Here is a 14,044-nt window from a genome sequence, read left to right as displayed (position 1 = left end):
TTCAGAGAAGTTATTTGTCTCTCTGGGCCTCACTTTCTTCATCTGTCAATTGAAGGTAATCATGTTGACCCAATAAACCTGCCCTGAGGAGTACGTATTTCATTAAAGATGAGATGATGTATGCAAAGCACCTAGTATAGAGGCTGGCACTGCAAGTACTCAGTGAACTGTAGTTGTTATTGATATTTTGTCTTAAACATTTAAATCTGAGTTTTCATCTCTTAGAAATCAAGGAAAAACTGTCAGGATCTTCATATAGAGTTCCTGTCTCTGTGCTCTTACCTCTATATAAGTATTCCTTTTTTTATAATGAGGACCGTACTATATTCATTTATCCAAGAAATGAATTTTATGTACATATAAAACCCTAGGTACTGTGTAAGATTCTGGGAATACAAAGCTGAGTAAGATTCCTCATTCCTAACCAATTTTCAGTATAGTGGCAGAGGCAGAGAACCAAATTATATAAACAAATAAATCAAAAACTCCACTTTCAATGTCTTTCTAACACAATTACATATGTGCCCCAGGAGCCACGTATAGAACAGAGATTTCATTGCAGTATTGTTTTTAATAGTGAGAAAGCACATCGTCAGTCCATTAAGTAACCGATGGTTTAGCCAACCAATAGAATGTCACTTAATTTGCATGACCTGGCCTGTGTATAGTAACAAGAAGTGTACTTTATGTAGTAACATGCTGTGAGAGGAGATGTAAAGGGACGTGTAGACATGCAGGTTCCATATGATACGCTTGTTTCGAATATATATGTTAAATGACAGCTATTGTACACACACACCCCTGCAAACTGATAACCCTGAGTCTTTTCCTCAGGATATCTCCTTACGGAGATTAAGTAGATTGAGATTAGGTAGCTATCAAAGGAGATTGTTTTCTTTTGGTCCAAGAATAATGTATTCATATATAATCTCTGAAAGCAAAATTGATATGAAGATATAATTAATATATGATACTTTAAAAATCTTATGTCCCACTCATAGCCAACCTTATTTTCAGAAAGGATCTGATAGCCGCCGCCCCTCCCCCCCCGCCCCACCCCAGTCCCAAACACTGGGTATACGGCAATATACCTCTTCCATGACAAGACCACCACACTAGCTCCCACCAATTCTGCCTTCATACCCTCAGCTCCAAGAGTATTTGCCAAGTCTTAGGAGCAAACTTTATGTTGAATTTAAGGGGCTTCAATCATGTGATTCTTAAGCCCTGAGAATATCTGGTAGAGGGCAATAGGGATTTCCTAAGAATCCAGCCTTAATTTATGCCACTGGAAGAAGATGAGGATGAAGAGATGAATAAAACCAAGCCTTCTGGGAAGACCCAGCAGAGCATTGCCCTTGGTACTCTCCCATCACAGCCAAGGCTCCACTTCTCCAAGTGGACACTACACCATCATGGACGCTGTCCCCCTGCACGTGTGGTAGCTTTCAGTGGTCTGCTTCATTAGGCCCATGCTCTAGTCCCATCACTCATCCTAAGCATTCATGAATTGAGTGAAGTAGAAGCCAATGAGAAGAAGCTGATTACTAACAGTAATAATTCACAGCTAATCCTTATAGGACATATACCATATGTTAGATGCTGTTTTAAGTGCTTTTCATGTATTAATTTATTTTATCATCACAAGAGCCTTATGAGGTGGGTGGGTAGGTAGGTATTAACTGTAGGATCATCTCTGTTTTATAGGCAAATTTGTCCCATACAGAGAGGGTGAATCACTTGCCCAAGGCCACACAGGAAGTGATGGGGTCTTAAATGATGGTCTTGGAATTTGGATACAAATAGTCAACCTCTACTACGTGATATTGCCTTCCTAAGGCAGGTAACTGATAGTTAACTCTACATCTAAAATCTACTCCCTGGATGGCCCAGCAGGGATACTGAAACTAAAATGATTAACAGTGCTTGCCAGGAACAGCTGGCAGGATGGCATCCTCATCTCGTTCCCTGCAGTCCAAGGTATGTTTAAAAGAATTGTGTTTTGCCCATAATATACTAGCCTGAGATTCAATTTTGGGAGACTTTTTACCTCTACAACTGATAATGCAATTTGGAGAGATGGTAGCACCTTGGTACCTAGAAGCTCTTACAATAGGAGAGATACTCCCCACTCATGGGGCCTTTCTGAGCCCCAATCTACCCCAGATCTGAAGCTCTCAGACAGCATTTTATTAATCCAGAGCAGAGAGAATGACCTCTCTTATGAAAATAAAATGTAAAACCTCCTAGGATTTGAGCCAAGCAGAGTATTGAAAGACCGTTGTGGAATCTGGCTTAGAAGCGGGCTATCTACTGTTCACCTGCGTGAGACGCATCTTCCAGATGGGGTTTTTCCTTTCTCCCACTAATTTTAAGAGGACAAAAGAATCATGAAATATCCGCATAGCCTGGTTCCCAAACTCTGGTTTTCTGCTTCTGCAGTGAATGATTTTTCAACCACACAGGTCTGGTTGAATTTCTCAGACATTTTCCCCTTCTTCCTGCTCACACATTCTCTCAGCTGGAACTGCTTTCATTTCTAGACATTTTAATTCCTGGTATGAGTTAGGAAGGCAGGGGATCAGGCAACACGGAGAATATAAAGCTATGCCGGCCCTGTGGGGTTCAAAGGTGAGTATTTTAAGATCCAGGAATTCTAGTGGAGGGAAAGGGTAGGGATAAAGCAGGAAACTGACATTTGCAGCTTGTCCACACCACACAGTTGCTGCATCAGTAAACTGCATATATCATCTTTTTTAGAAACACAGCCAGCATTTTGTGAATTTTTACATTTATCTGACAGCATTACCAACATGACTACATTTAATTGTGGCAACAATTCTTTGGGATGGGGACTAGCATTATCACCTTTTTTTTAACAGATGAGGAGAAAAAGGTCCATTAATCCGTGCATTCAGTAAATATTTGACTGCTTCCTCTGTGCAGTGAACACTGGGGATATATCAGCAAACAAAACAGAAAGGCCAAGTGACTTTCCCAAGATCACACAGCCAGGAAATGAAGGCTATACTTTGAAAGCCTGGTGAAATAAAGGCAAGTAATGGTTCCAGGTAGTTACAACAAAAAGGGATTCTCTATAACGGGTTGAACAGTCTTCACATCCCCACCCATCCTTCCAAATCTATGTGTGTGCACACACACACTCGCACAGACACAACACACAACTGTTGTGTTACACGCCATTTCTTCATATCCAGGGTGACCGTAAGTCCTGGTTTGCTTAGTCTAGTCGGTTTGTGCCCGCTGTAGATCAATTAATGTCCATTAATTATTTTTAGAGCCCCCTTCACTTTAAAAAAATCCCAGCTTTCATGTACACCGTATGATCCCCTACTCACACTCTGCCCTGAAGTTCCAGACTTGCCTGTTCCTGGACTTTAGGACTTAGCCCTCCCTTGTTCCTTGTTCCTATTAGCTTACTCCACCATGAAAGGGCGAAAGGCTGCCACTCCTCCCCCAGGCTCAAAGGACTCATGATCAAGGGAGTTGGAGGGCTGTGAAGATATTGCAGGGCGGGGCTTTATGAGCAAAAGATGATTACGATGAGAATTGGGGAAGGTAAGGTGCGGGAGAAGAGGTTAAAAAGCAGACACAAAGACAAAACCTCCCTCTAACCCATCCAGTGAGCCCATGAAAAAACACCCCCAGGCCAGGTCTTGATATTCAGCCCCCACTCCTTCTGCCAGCACCCAGCTGAAGCTGGGAGTTAGAAGCCCAAATCCAGCTTTAAGGGTGGGAGCCATTTATTCCCCCAGGCTAGAAGGGATTTGTTGTCTTTAAAGGCTAAATCAAGGCTCTGAATATTTTCTCTGCGTACCAGCTGAGGCCAGGCTGAAACCACTGCTCTATCTTCCGGGGAAACTCCCATAATAATTCGTGGGGAGAGTTGCCACCTATTATTCAGGGTGCTGGTGAAGTCTTTCCCTAGATACTGCTTTTCCCTCCTACACAGTTGTTTATCCGCAGTATTGAAAATTTAGTCTTGCCTAGATTTGAGGTCATTGAAATGCTCCTCCCAGTTCCCTGAGGCCTTGGGAATTATGACTCTCTGAGCCGCCCTGTGCTATCTTTCCCCTTACTTCCTAACTGTTCCAGAAAAATGCCAGCCTCCCAAGACTTGGCTTCCTTTTCTCTCCCCAACTCCCTCTGCTCTCTCCTCTTCGGTTCCGAGGGGGCTCCATCCCACCGTTTCCGCCCCCACCCCACTGTGTGTCCTCTTCCCCCTCCCATCCTTCCCCTTCCTTAGTGCACATGTCCCTCAATTTGATTTACTTCTGTACATTGTGTGGCTTTGCAACGGTCGGTCCTTAGAGAGCCCGCAGAGGGAGCACTCCATCTGTCAGCTTTTGCCATCCCTCCCTGGCCCCCAGCCATCGCCCCTCCCTCCCCTTCCCTTCCCGTGGGCGGTTTCTAAGAGAGCTGGGGAAGATGTAGGCAAACTTCCCTTACCCCACTTCTTCCCACCTCCACCTCACTTGTTGGTTTCCTTTCCCCTGCTCTCCGCCATCCTCCTTCGGCTCGATTGCTGCCGTCCCTGCAAGGGATGCCTTTGAAGCCGCAGAAGTCAGTGAGAAGTACAGTCTGGTGAAGGCGCTTTGCGCCCTCTCGACCCCACTGGGAAGCTTGATGCCATATAATTAAGACTTGCTGGTCTAACAGTACACTGGGTTCTCAGTAAAGTCAGGGTTAGGCACACTGACGAGACGGGGCGATGGTGCAGAAAATCCCAAACTGCACATAATCCAAAATTCTATCCCATTTAACAAATATCTATTTGTTCAAATCCTGGGAGGTGCTGGAGACACAAACATGAATAAAATAGGAAACACTCCAAGGAGGCCAAGACGTCACAGTCTGATGGAGGCTATTCGCATGTACAAATAGCTTTAATTGAGGAAAATAGTAAGGAGAGGAAAATGTGCTCCAGGACTCTTGGAGAAGGTACCTCAAGGCTCAGGGAGTGGTTCCAGCAGGCGGTGGAATTGAGCTGTGCCTTGACCAGACGTCCTCCCATTAACTCCACACCAAGTGGGAACCGGGCGTGTACGTGCATTTTTCTTTAAAGCACCAGGGTAATCTGTATGTACTGTGTATAAGCAAACTCGCGGGAGTTTATTCGTTTAAGGTGAAAACCCTACGGTGTTCTGTCTCTGTGTTTTGTTTTGCTTGTGAGTGCTAAGGAAAATCCGCAGATTTTTGGCTGGGGTTGATAATTCAGTAACTTGTTTTCTGGGAGAAGTGCTGCATAATAGTGTTAGTTTTCAAGACTCTGACAGTTTGGAACCATCGAGAATAAAAGCAAGCCCCTATTTGCAGAGAGCTCTAAATATCTGCTAAGCTAAAGTTAGGTTTAACTCCCTTGGGTAGAAAGTCTGAATTATTTTGTGAATGGGAAAAAAAGAAAAGGTAAAATGTCCACAAGAAGAGTGGCTTGAATGATGTTACCCATGGACGGGGCTTGTCTCAGTGACTGAAACTTGTCTCCAAACACCCCAAACAAAACCAAAACCACTTATCGCCACTTTAGTGTTAAGATGTGACTAAATCCTTTGATTCCATAACTTCACCTCAAATGATGTAGCTAGAGGAAACAATCCCAAATCAGAAATAGCCTCATGTGTAAGTAAATTCATTCCTGTATTATTTACATGAGTTAACATAGGAGATAACTGAGATGAGCTCAATAGAATAGTTAATTCCTATTAGGTGAGTCCAAGAGATAAACCTTGCTGCTTTTCCTGGGTGTTTACAGCAGATTTCTAAGACATAGAAAAATGGCATAAAGTAAGTAAGAAGAACATAACATATAAAATTTTGTATACAGTGTGATCTCAATTACCTATAATGTATATTAAGAACTGAATCATTTCTACACCCGTGCAGCTTACTGTTCACATTAACCTGGCTTCCCTATTCTAGAAGTTCTTGCCCAGGAGGAAAAAGCTTTCAAATAACTTTACTGTTTATTTCAGGAATTTTGCTGAAACAAAACCATTTAAATGAACATTGAATGACGTATATCCAATGACTGTTTACTATCAAGACTTTAAAATTCTCATCTCAGGGTGCCTGGGTGGCTAAGTAGGTTAAGCGTCTGCCTTCAACTCAGGTCATGATGGACATGACCTTGCTCGGCAGGGAGCCTGCTTCTCCCTCTGCCTGTGGCTCCCCCTGCTTGTGCTCTCTCTCTCTCTCTGACAAATAAATAAAATCATAAAATAAACAAAATAAAATTCTCATCTCATAATTCTTGCTTTCTTTCTCAATCCTAAATTATTCTGTTAAGCTTTACCCAATTATCCTTACTTCTCACATTGGAAGAACCTTCTTAAAGTTCCATCTTATAAATAGCCTGATCCCCTTTTGACTCAAAAAACAAAACAAAACAAAACAAAAAAAAAACCCACTCTTGGGACTCTGACAAGATAGTGATCTCCCTTGCTGTGGAAAGCAAGAAGCCAAACTTTGTCTTACAAGCAATTTATATTGGTAGAAATTTTGAGGAATCCAGCATTTTTGAACATTCAAAGAAAAATAGCAAGAAAGAAATACAAAAGATTTTTAACAATCGTTATCCTTAAGCAGTATGCTATGTTTGATTTTTGTTTATTTTTATAGTAAAAAAATGTATGTTTTACAAGTTTAAAATAGATTATTAGTCAAATGTATAAATCTCATGAAGTCTCTGCAGATTTCTCTTTTTTTATAAAGACTTATTTATTTATTTGAGAGAGAGCATGCATGCGAGTGGGGTGGAAGGACAGAGGGAAAGGGAGGGAATCTCAAGCAGACTCCCCACTGAGCACAGAGTCCAAAGAGGGGCTCCGTCTCACAACCCACGAGATCATGACCTGAGCCAAAATCAAGAGTCGGACTCTTAACCGCCTGAGCCACCCAGGCACCCCTCTGCAGGTTTCTTTTCTTTTTTTTTTTTTTTAAGATTTTATTTATTTATTTGACAGAGAGAGAGACAGCCAGCGAGAGAGGGAACACAGCAGGGGGAGTGGGAGAGGAAGAAGCAGGCTCCTAGCGGAGGAGCCTGATGTGGGGCTCGATCCCAGAACGCCGGGATCACGCCCTGAGCCAAAGGCAGACGCTTAAGGACTGCGCCACCCAGGCGCCCCCCTCTGCAGGTTTCTTGAACTATATTCCACATCATTAAGGCACAGAGAACATAAAATCATTTGAAAGCAATCCAACATGATAGTGGTTCAGAGGTCAGACTTTGAAATCTCCATGCTTTCTATCTTCCCTCTATAATTCACTTTTCTGACTCTGTGCTAACTCTGAAGACTGATCTCCTCCATCTAATTCTACATGCTAATACTCCAAAGCCGTCTTTGAACTCGCGATGAAACACCAGGCCACCCCTGGACTCCACACCCACATATCCGACCGCAACTTGATATCCCCAAGTTATGATGCAGAGACATCTCAAACTTAGCATGTTTAGGGCTGAGAAGTCCTCTCCCCAGATCTTCTCCAAGCTTTCACAACTCAGTTACTACTGGCAAAACCCCTCTTTCCACGGACTCTGGCAAAAAACTACCGTCATTCCTGCCTACTCTCTTTCTCTTACACTTCCAATCCAGCAACCAATTTTTGTTGGCCCTAATTTCAAAATTTATTCAGAATCCCACTGGTTCTGCTACTACCTTACTACCCCAGTCTGAAGCATCATCATCTTACATCTGGATTATTGTCACAGTCTCCTGACGGGTCTCCCTGTTTGCATCTCTCATCTTTATTCTCTGTTGTCTGCACAGCAGAGAAGCGAGAATTATGTCCAATTTTTGCTCAAAAACTTCTAATAGCTTCACACTTTACTCACAAAATCCTTACAATGACTTATAACTCTCTATCCATTCTTCCCTCCTCCCTATCCTACAACCTCTATGACTGGATCTCGGATCCTCTGGGTTTTTTTGTTTTTTTTTTTTTTTGTTTTGTTTTTTTGTTTTTTTTTTGGTTTTTTTGTCCATTCTGCTCCAGAATCACCAGCTTCTCTGCTATTCCTTAAAGACCCCGATCTTCCTGTGCTCCCACCCTCATCCCCTACGACCCTATTATACCCCAAATTATATTCAGATCAGATTACTCTATCTTCCAAAAGATACTCCTCGGCCTCTCTTTGGTAGAAGCGCATTCATTGTTCTAGGGCATGCCACCTCCTCCATGATTTTCCTTCCAAGACACAATCAGCCTGCCCTTCCAGTAAGGGAAAGAAGCACATTTTTTTTTTTACCTCTACCATAACACTTATCAGGATTCACTGCGTTATCATAATTCACGCTGTTTGTACATTTCTCCTACAGAATTCGTCTTCTCCCCATGTTGAACTGTGTCTTAGTTTTCAGTGAAATCTCTGCAGCACACAACACAGCCCAGTTACTGAATTTGTTGAATCCGAACTGTGAGAAGTTGTCTCAAGAATCCTGCACTGCTGATAGGACAGACTGACATCTTTGCATAAATTCCTCCTAAGCCCATATAATTGCCAGACCCCATTCCAAGCACCAGTGAAGAATTCGACTGACAAGTTTCTTTCCAATTACATGATATGCGTAAATAGAAACTAGAAAATTTAGTTTCACGAGTGCTTCTCAGGAATAATATTCTGAAGTCAGAATGTTCTATCTAGGAGAGAAATGCTATTTCTCTTTCCCAGTGAGATGTTCTTGTTGAAAATTCTTAACTCAAAAGAAATATTTTGTCACAGGCCTCAAGGAGCTTCTGACTTTAAAATGTTTAAAACACTGTATAAGGAATTGAATTATATGTGTTACAAAGTGTAGCCGTGCATCCCAAGAGAAAATAGTGAAGTGAGGCGTGAACGGATCCATCCGGGGAGTTTGTTTGGAATGCAAACAGGAGAAAGCAGAATGGTTTAGAATAGGGAAGTAAGATGTAGAGTAGGAGGGGAAATGAGCCAGTTCCTATGATGATGGATAGATGAGAGATGAGAGATAGACAGACGAGAGATAGGTCTCCTATTGGTTTGTTTCTCTGGAGAACCCTGACTGACACAATATTCCAAAGAAATTGTGAAGAAACGTTATTTCCTCTTTTGCAGATAAAGACCATGAATTAAGAGGAAAGTAAGTAACCAAATGAGGTGCATACCTGTTAAGTGTCACGGCAGGACTCCAACCCACGTTTATCCGACTGGAAAACTCATCATCTTTTGACTGCCCAGAGCGGTTGGGGAAATAACTACGGCTCGTGTGTGAGGAAGAGTATGAAAGGCACGTAAAATGTGAAGAAGCACACACAGGGTGCATGCTGAGCAAGCGGCAGACTCCTCAAGGGCTGTGGAATCTCAGACCCAGATCATTCTGATACAGTCAATTGCTTCTTCTAAGGAAGGGTCTTAAAAACAAGTGTCTGCTTGGCTCCTGTGCCTTTCTGAGAAAAGTGGTTCATCCTCCCTAAAGCTATAATTCAGGCTTTATCGAAACATTGAAACCCAACAATGGAGCTGCCTGGACCAGTGGTCAGAGGCAGACCTTGGGTAGCTTATAAGTGAGGGAGGCCGATCCCCTCTGAAGGGGCCTGGGGCAACACCCCGGTAGGAAAACTTAATTTCACCTGTTGGTGAGAAGACCTAATCAGATCCTGTCCCGGGAAGGGCAAACTTAGGTCCACACAGAACGTGAGGGAAGAGAGCCCGCTTGGTTCCCAATTATCTCCGTCGCCCTCCCCATGCATCAGTATCCTGGCATTCCTGGGACTCAGAATAATTGGGCCACTGCCATGTGTTCTCATGCTACTTTACTTCCCCACATAGCCTGGTAGTAAACCTGGATTTTGAAAGACTTCTGTGAGTCCTTCTGTACTGCACGAGACCCTCCCTGAAGCAGCTTTAAAGACAGCAGAGACGAGTGAGGTGGACACCAGCATTGGTACATGGCATGAGCCCGGGTGCGTTACTTGGCCAACAGGGTCTGCTCAGAGTTTTGACACACTTAGTGCGCCTTTCTGTCTACCCATTCATTCCAGCCATCGAACTCCAGCACGCATGCTCTATCAGCTATTGTGCAAAGAGCTGGGATTGTGGTGAGGAATAGGACAGAGTCTCTTTCCTGTGGGATTGATATCTCATAGGGAGGTCCAAAAAAATGATGCTTGTGATGCTAGGAGGGCAGTAGGATGGCCATTTCAACCACTGAGGAAGAGCCACCCATCACTTCCCTTTTCCCATATCCCACTTACTAGCAGTCAGGCTCCCGTTTTTCTGTGGTCAGAGCAGTAAGTCCAAGTCCGTATAAGTAAGACACAGCATCTTGTTGGTACCAGGATAAAGTACACACTTCTTAGTGCCCGTCACTCTGTGATCCAAGCACATTTCTCATGCCCATCATTCACTGCTTTGTGTCTCAATATTCCATTCTAGAGCTGCAGGAACTTCACACTTCCCTGCTCTGTTCATGCCCTTTTGATGGCTTCCTGTGTCTTCCAATGTTACTTCCTCCAAAAGAATATCTTCCCCCAAATCACCCTTTTGGATGATTCTTATTTGATTGTCCAGAATCAAAACTTAGTTCAATCACTCCCACCTCTAGGACACTTCTTGAAACACCTAGGAAGAGTTAGGTACCTGATGCAAGCTGACTGTGTTCCCTCCAAAAAAAGATGCATTGACATCTTAATTAACCCCTAGGACCTTAGAATGTGATCTTCTTGGAGAGTAAGTAATTAGTTAAAGTGAGGTCATACTGGAAGCGGGTGGGCCCCTTCCCAATATGACTGGTGTCCTTACAAGAAGACCATCCGAAGACAGATACACACAGGGAGAATGTCATGTGAACACAGAGGATGGAAGTGATACATGTATAGACCAAGGAAAGCCAATGATGTTAGCAAATCACCAAAAAGTAAGAAGAGGAAAAATGGATTCCCCTGGCATCAGGGGGAACATGGCCTGACCGACATCTGGATATTGGACTTCTAGCCTCCAGACAATAAATATCTGTTGTGTTAAGCCACCCAGGGTTTGGGACTTGGTTACAGCAGCCCTAGGAAACAAATAGGGTGTCTTCCTCCACGCTTTTGCAATACCTTCTTTTTACGTATCTACGCATAAGTCTATCTTCCTCTAGACTGAATTCCTCAGGGGAAGGACTCTCTTACCATCTCTAGAATAGTGCTTGACACAGAAAAGGACTAAAACATATGTGCTGAATCAGCATGTACATGAATAAAGAGGAAAAGGAGATTGGTGACTGTATGAGAAGACATGGACATCCAGTCCAAGGTTTTTGTTTTGTTTTCTTCTATTTTTAGCAACCCTACCGCCAGCACTTTTCCATTCAAATCCTTGGAAATCTTAGCTTCTTCCTTAAATGCAACACCAAAGGAGATAGTCATCAAGAATGGGAGAGTCGGGGCGCCTGGATGGCTCAGTCAGTTAAGCCACTGCCTTGGGCTCAAGTCATGATCACAGGGTCCTGAGATCGAGCCCCACGTCAGGCTCCCTGCTCAGCAGGGAGCCTGCTTCTCCCTCTCCCCTTGCTGCTCCCCCTGCCTGTGCTCTCTTGCTCTTTCTCTGTCAAATAAATAAATAAAGTCTTTTGGGGAAAAAAAAAAAAGGAATGGGGTAGTTACGTGTGGGAGGGATTCTTGCACGCAAATTTGAAGAGCAAAGTTAATACAAGGCACCGCCCAAACTAGAGCAGCTCAGGACTTTGAGAAACAGAGTTGTTCTCCCTGAGTGAAGAAGACATGAATTTGGGACCCAGAAAGATCTAGAAATAAAACATTCCTCCACTTCCCAAGACTCACCGTCCTGGCTACTCCTTTTTGTCTTATTCCCCCTATGCTTGCAGGTCACAAAACTGCTCTACCTTCTTGCCTGTTCTCATCCTGTTGTTGTTTCTGAGCAATTTTTCAAAGCTTCCCTCGAAAGACCTCTTTAATGATGCCTTTTCTGGCTCCTATCCCAAGCCTCTTGCACCAGCACTGCACCCCGTACGGATCTCCTGAAAGGCCTGTCTGCACATCTACATATAGTTAGACCAATCATGAGGCCCTCCTCTTCTTGAGAACAGAAATTATGTCTTTATTTCTTTAACATGCGTCTCACTGCGAGGCATGTTAGTGGAGTAAAGATATGAAGGCCAGGTAAGCTGTGTCCTGGGCAAATGGCAACATTTATTATGTTGCAGGCATGAATACAGGAAGAAAAGCATTGGAGAGAGGTTATGAGACAGGACTCTTTAAAGGGAGCAGCATTCTTTTCCACACACAACAGAACTAGAAGAATCCCGCAACGATACGGCAGGACAAGCGGCAGTGAGTATTTGCAGGAAAGACCTAGGAGCTGGGAAGAGTGGAAGGACCAGGAGAGAGAACAGTAGAATCTCAGTCTTGAGAACGAGCTCCATTCTTCCTCCCTCGGCCTGATGATGGCAATCAGGCAGCAGAGTGGTGGGATTTAGGAAGGTCCCTCTGAGTACAATTCTCTCCTCTCATTCTAGTCTAATCTAATTCGAGGGGCCCAGATTGGTAGGGGAGGACAAAACCACCCAGGCAAGAGGAGTCAAATATCCTCAGCAAATATTGGCAGTGCTCATTTACTCTTCACTGGCCCAGTACCCCAAAGGTGGGGGAAGAGAATTCCGGGCCAGAAAATAGAATTAGTCAGCCTGCTGGTTTGGGCTCTAATTTAATCTGGACAGCTGTGCCAGGAGCCTGTATTAGCATGACACTGGGAGGCGGAGAACATAATTACGGAGCAATAGAGAAGGGGAGGAGAGGTGGGACAGTGACCAGTTTGTGCCTGTGTCCAGGGTGGGGGCGGTGGGAGGGTGATGTCAAGGGGGAGTGAGGATTCCCCTGGGAGAAGGGGATAGGAAATAGGCTTCTGTCAGTGGATGGATGGCAACCTTAATTTGGCTTTTGAGGAATTATGGATGTGGTGTATGGGATGCGTGTGTGTGTGTTGGTGTGTGTGGAGGGCCTGGGCTTCGTAGCTCGGGGCTAGTCCACTCTGCATGACAAAGGTGAGACTGAGGGTTGATGGATGGCCTTGTTGGTTACCTTGGAGGGGACGGCAGAGGGGGTGATGGAGCAGGTTATGGCTGAATTCTGGACCCATCTTAGATACTTTTTCAGTGGGTCCGTCTAAATGGGGAAAGCAGAAAAAGGGTTTTAAATTTGCACACTCATCTTCTTTTTGCCTTTGGCAAAAGAAAGGCGATTAAAAGAATACTTCTTAGGAAATTTCATTCATACTAAAAAGCGACCAGCTGCTAGTTTTACTTCTAGGGAGTCGACTTTGTGCTGGGATCTGGGTTAAGCAGTTTATACTTTATTAAGTAGTTCTTATAAAGCTCGACAAGGTATTTGGTATTATAATCCCCACTTAACAATTGAGGAAACTGAGGCTCGGAGAAGTCAAATAGGATGCCCCCAGTCACTCAGCTAGTAAATTGCAGAAGGGATGGTTGAAATCAGGCCTGGCGGACTCTGTTGACCAGCAACAAACTAACAACCTCAGTTGTGAGTTAGTATCACAATTGGAAATAGAACTTGGATCTCCCACAATACTGCCTTTCTGCATAGAGGACTTACAGGGGAAAGAAGCAGCTATTATTTGCCAGGTAAGAACTGGATACATTAAAGAAATAGAAATAGGGGCCCCTGGGTGGCTCAGTCGGTTGAGTGTCTGATTCTTGATTTCCGCTCAGGTCATGATCTCAGGGTCATGGGATTGAGTCCCATGTCAAGCTCCACTCTGAGCATGGAGTCGGCTTGGGATTCTCTCCCTCTCCCTCCGCCCTTGCTCCTGCTCTTGTGCTCTCTCTCTCTCCAAATGAATAAATAAAATCTGGAAGAAAGAGAGAGAAAAAGAAAAGAACGAAAGAAAGAAAGGAAAGCAGGTTTTTCTCACCCTCAACCCAATGCTTTTGTCACTAGAACTGAGAAGCATGATAACAACCGCGAAGTTCTCTGCTCACGTAGTGTGTCCTGGGTGACGCACCCTCCCATTTCATCCCTACAGCACTTGGAGGTGGGCACTAGT

Source organism: Ursus americanus, chromosome 25 (assembly GCF_024610735.1).
Source record: "Ursus americanus isolate L20-20 chromosome 25, mUrsAme1.1.p, whole genome shotgun sequence".
Classification (NCBI taxonomy): Eukaryota; Metazoa; Chordata; class Mammalia; order Carnivora; family Ursidae; genus Ursus; species Ursus americanus.
This window is presented reverse-complemented; position numbering follows the sequence as displayed.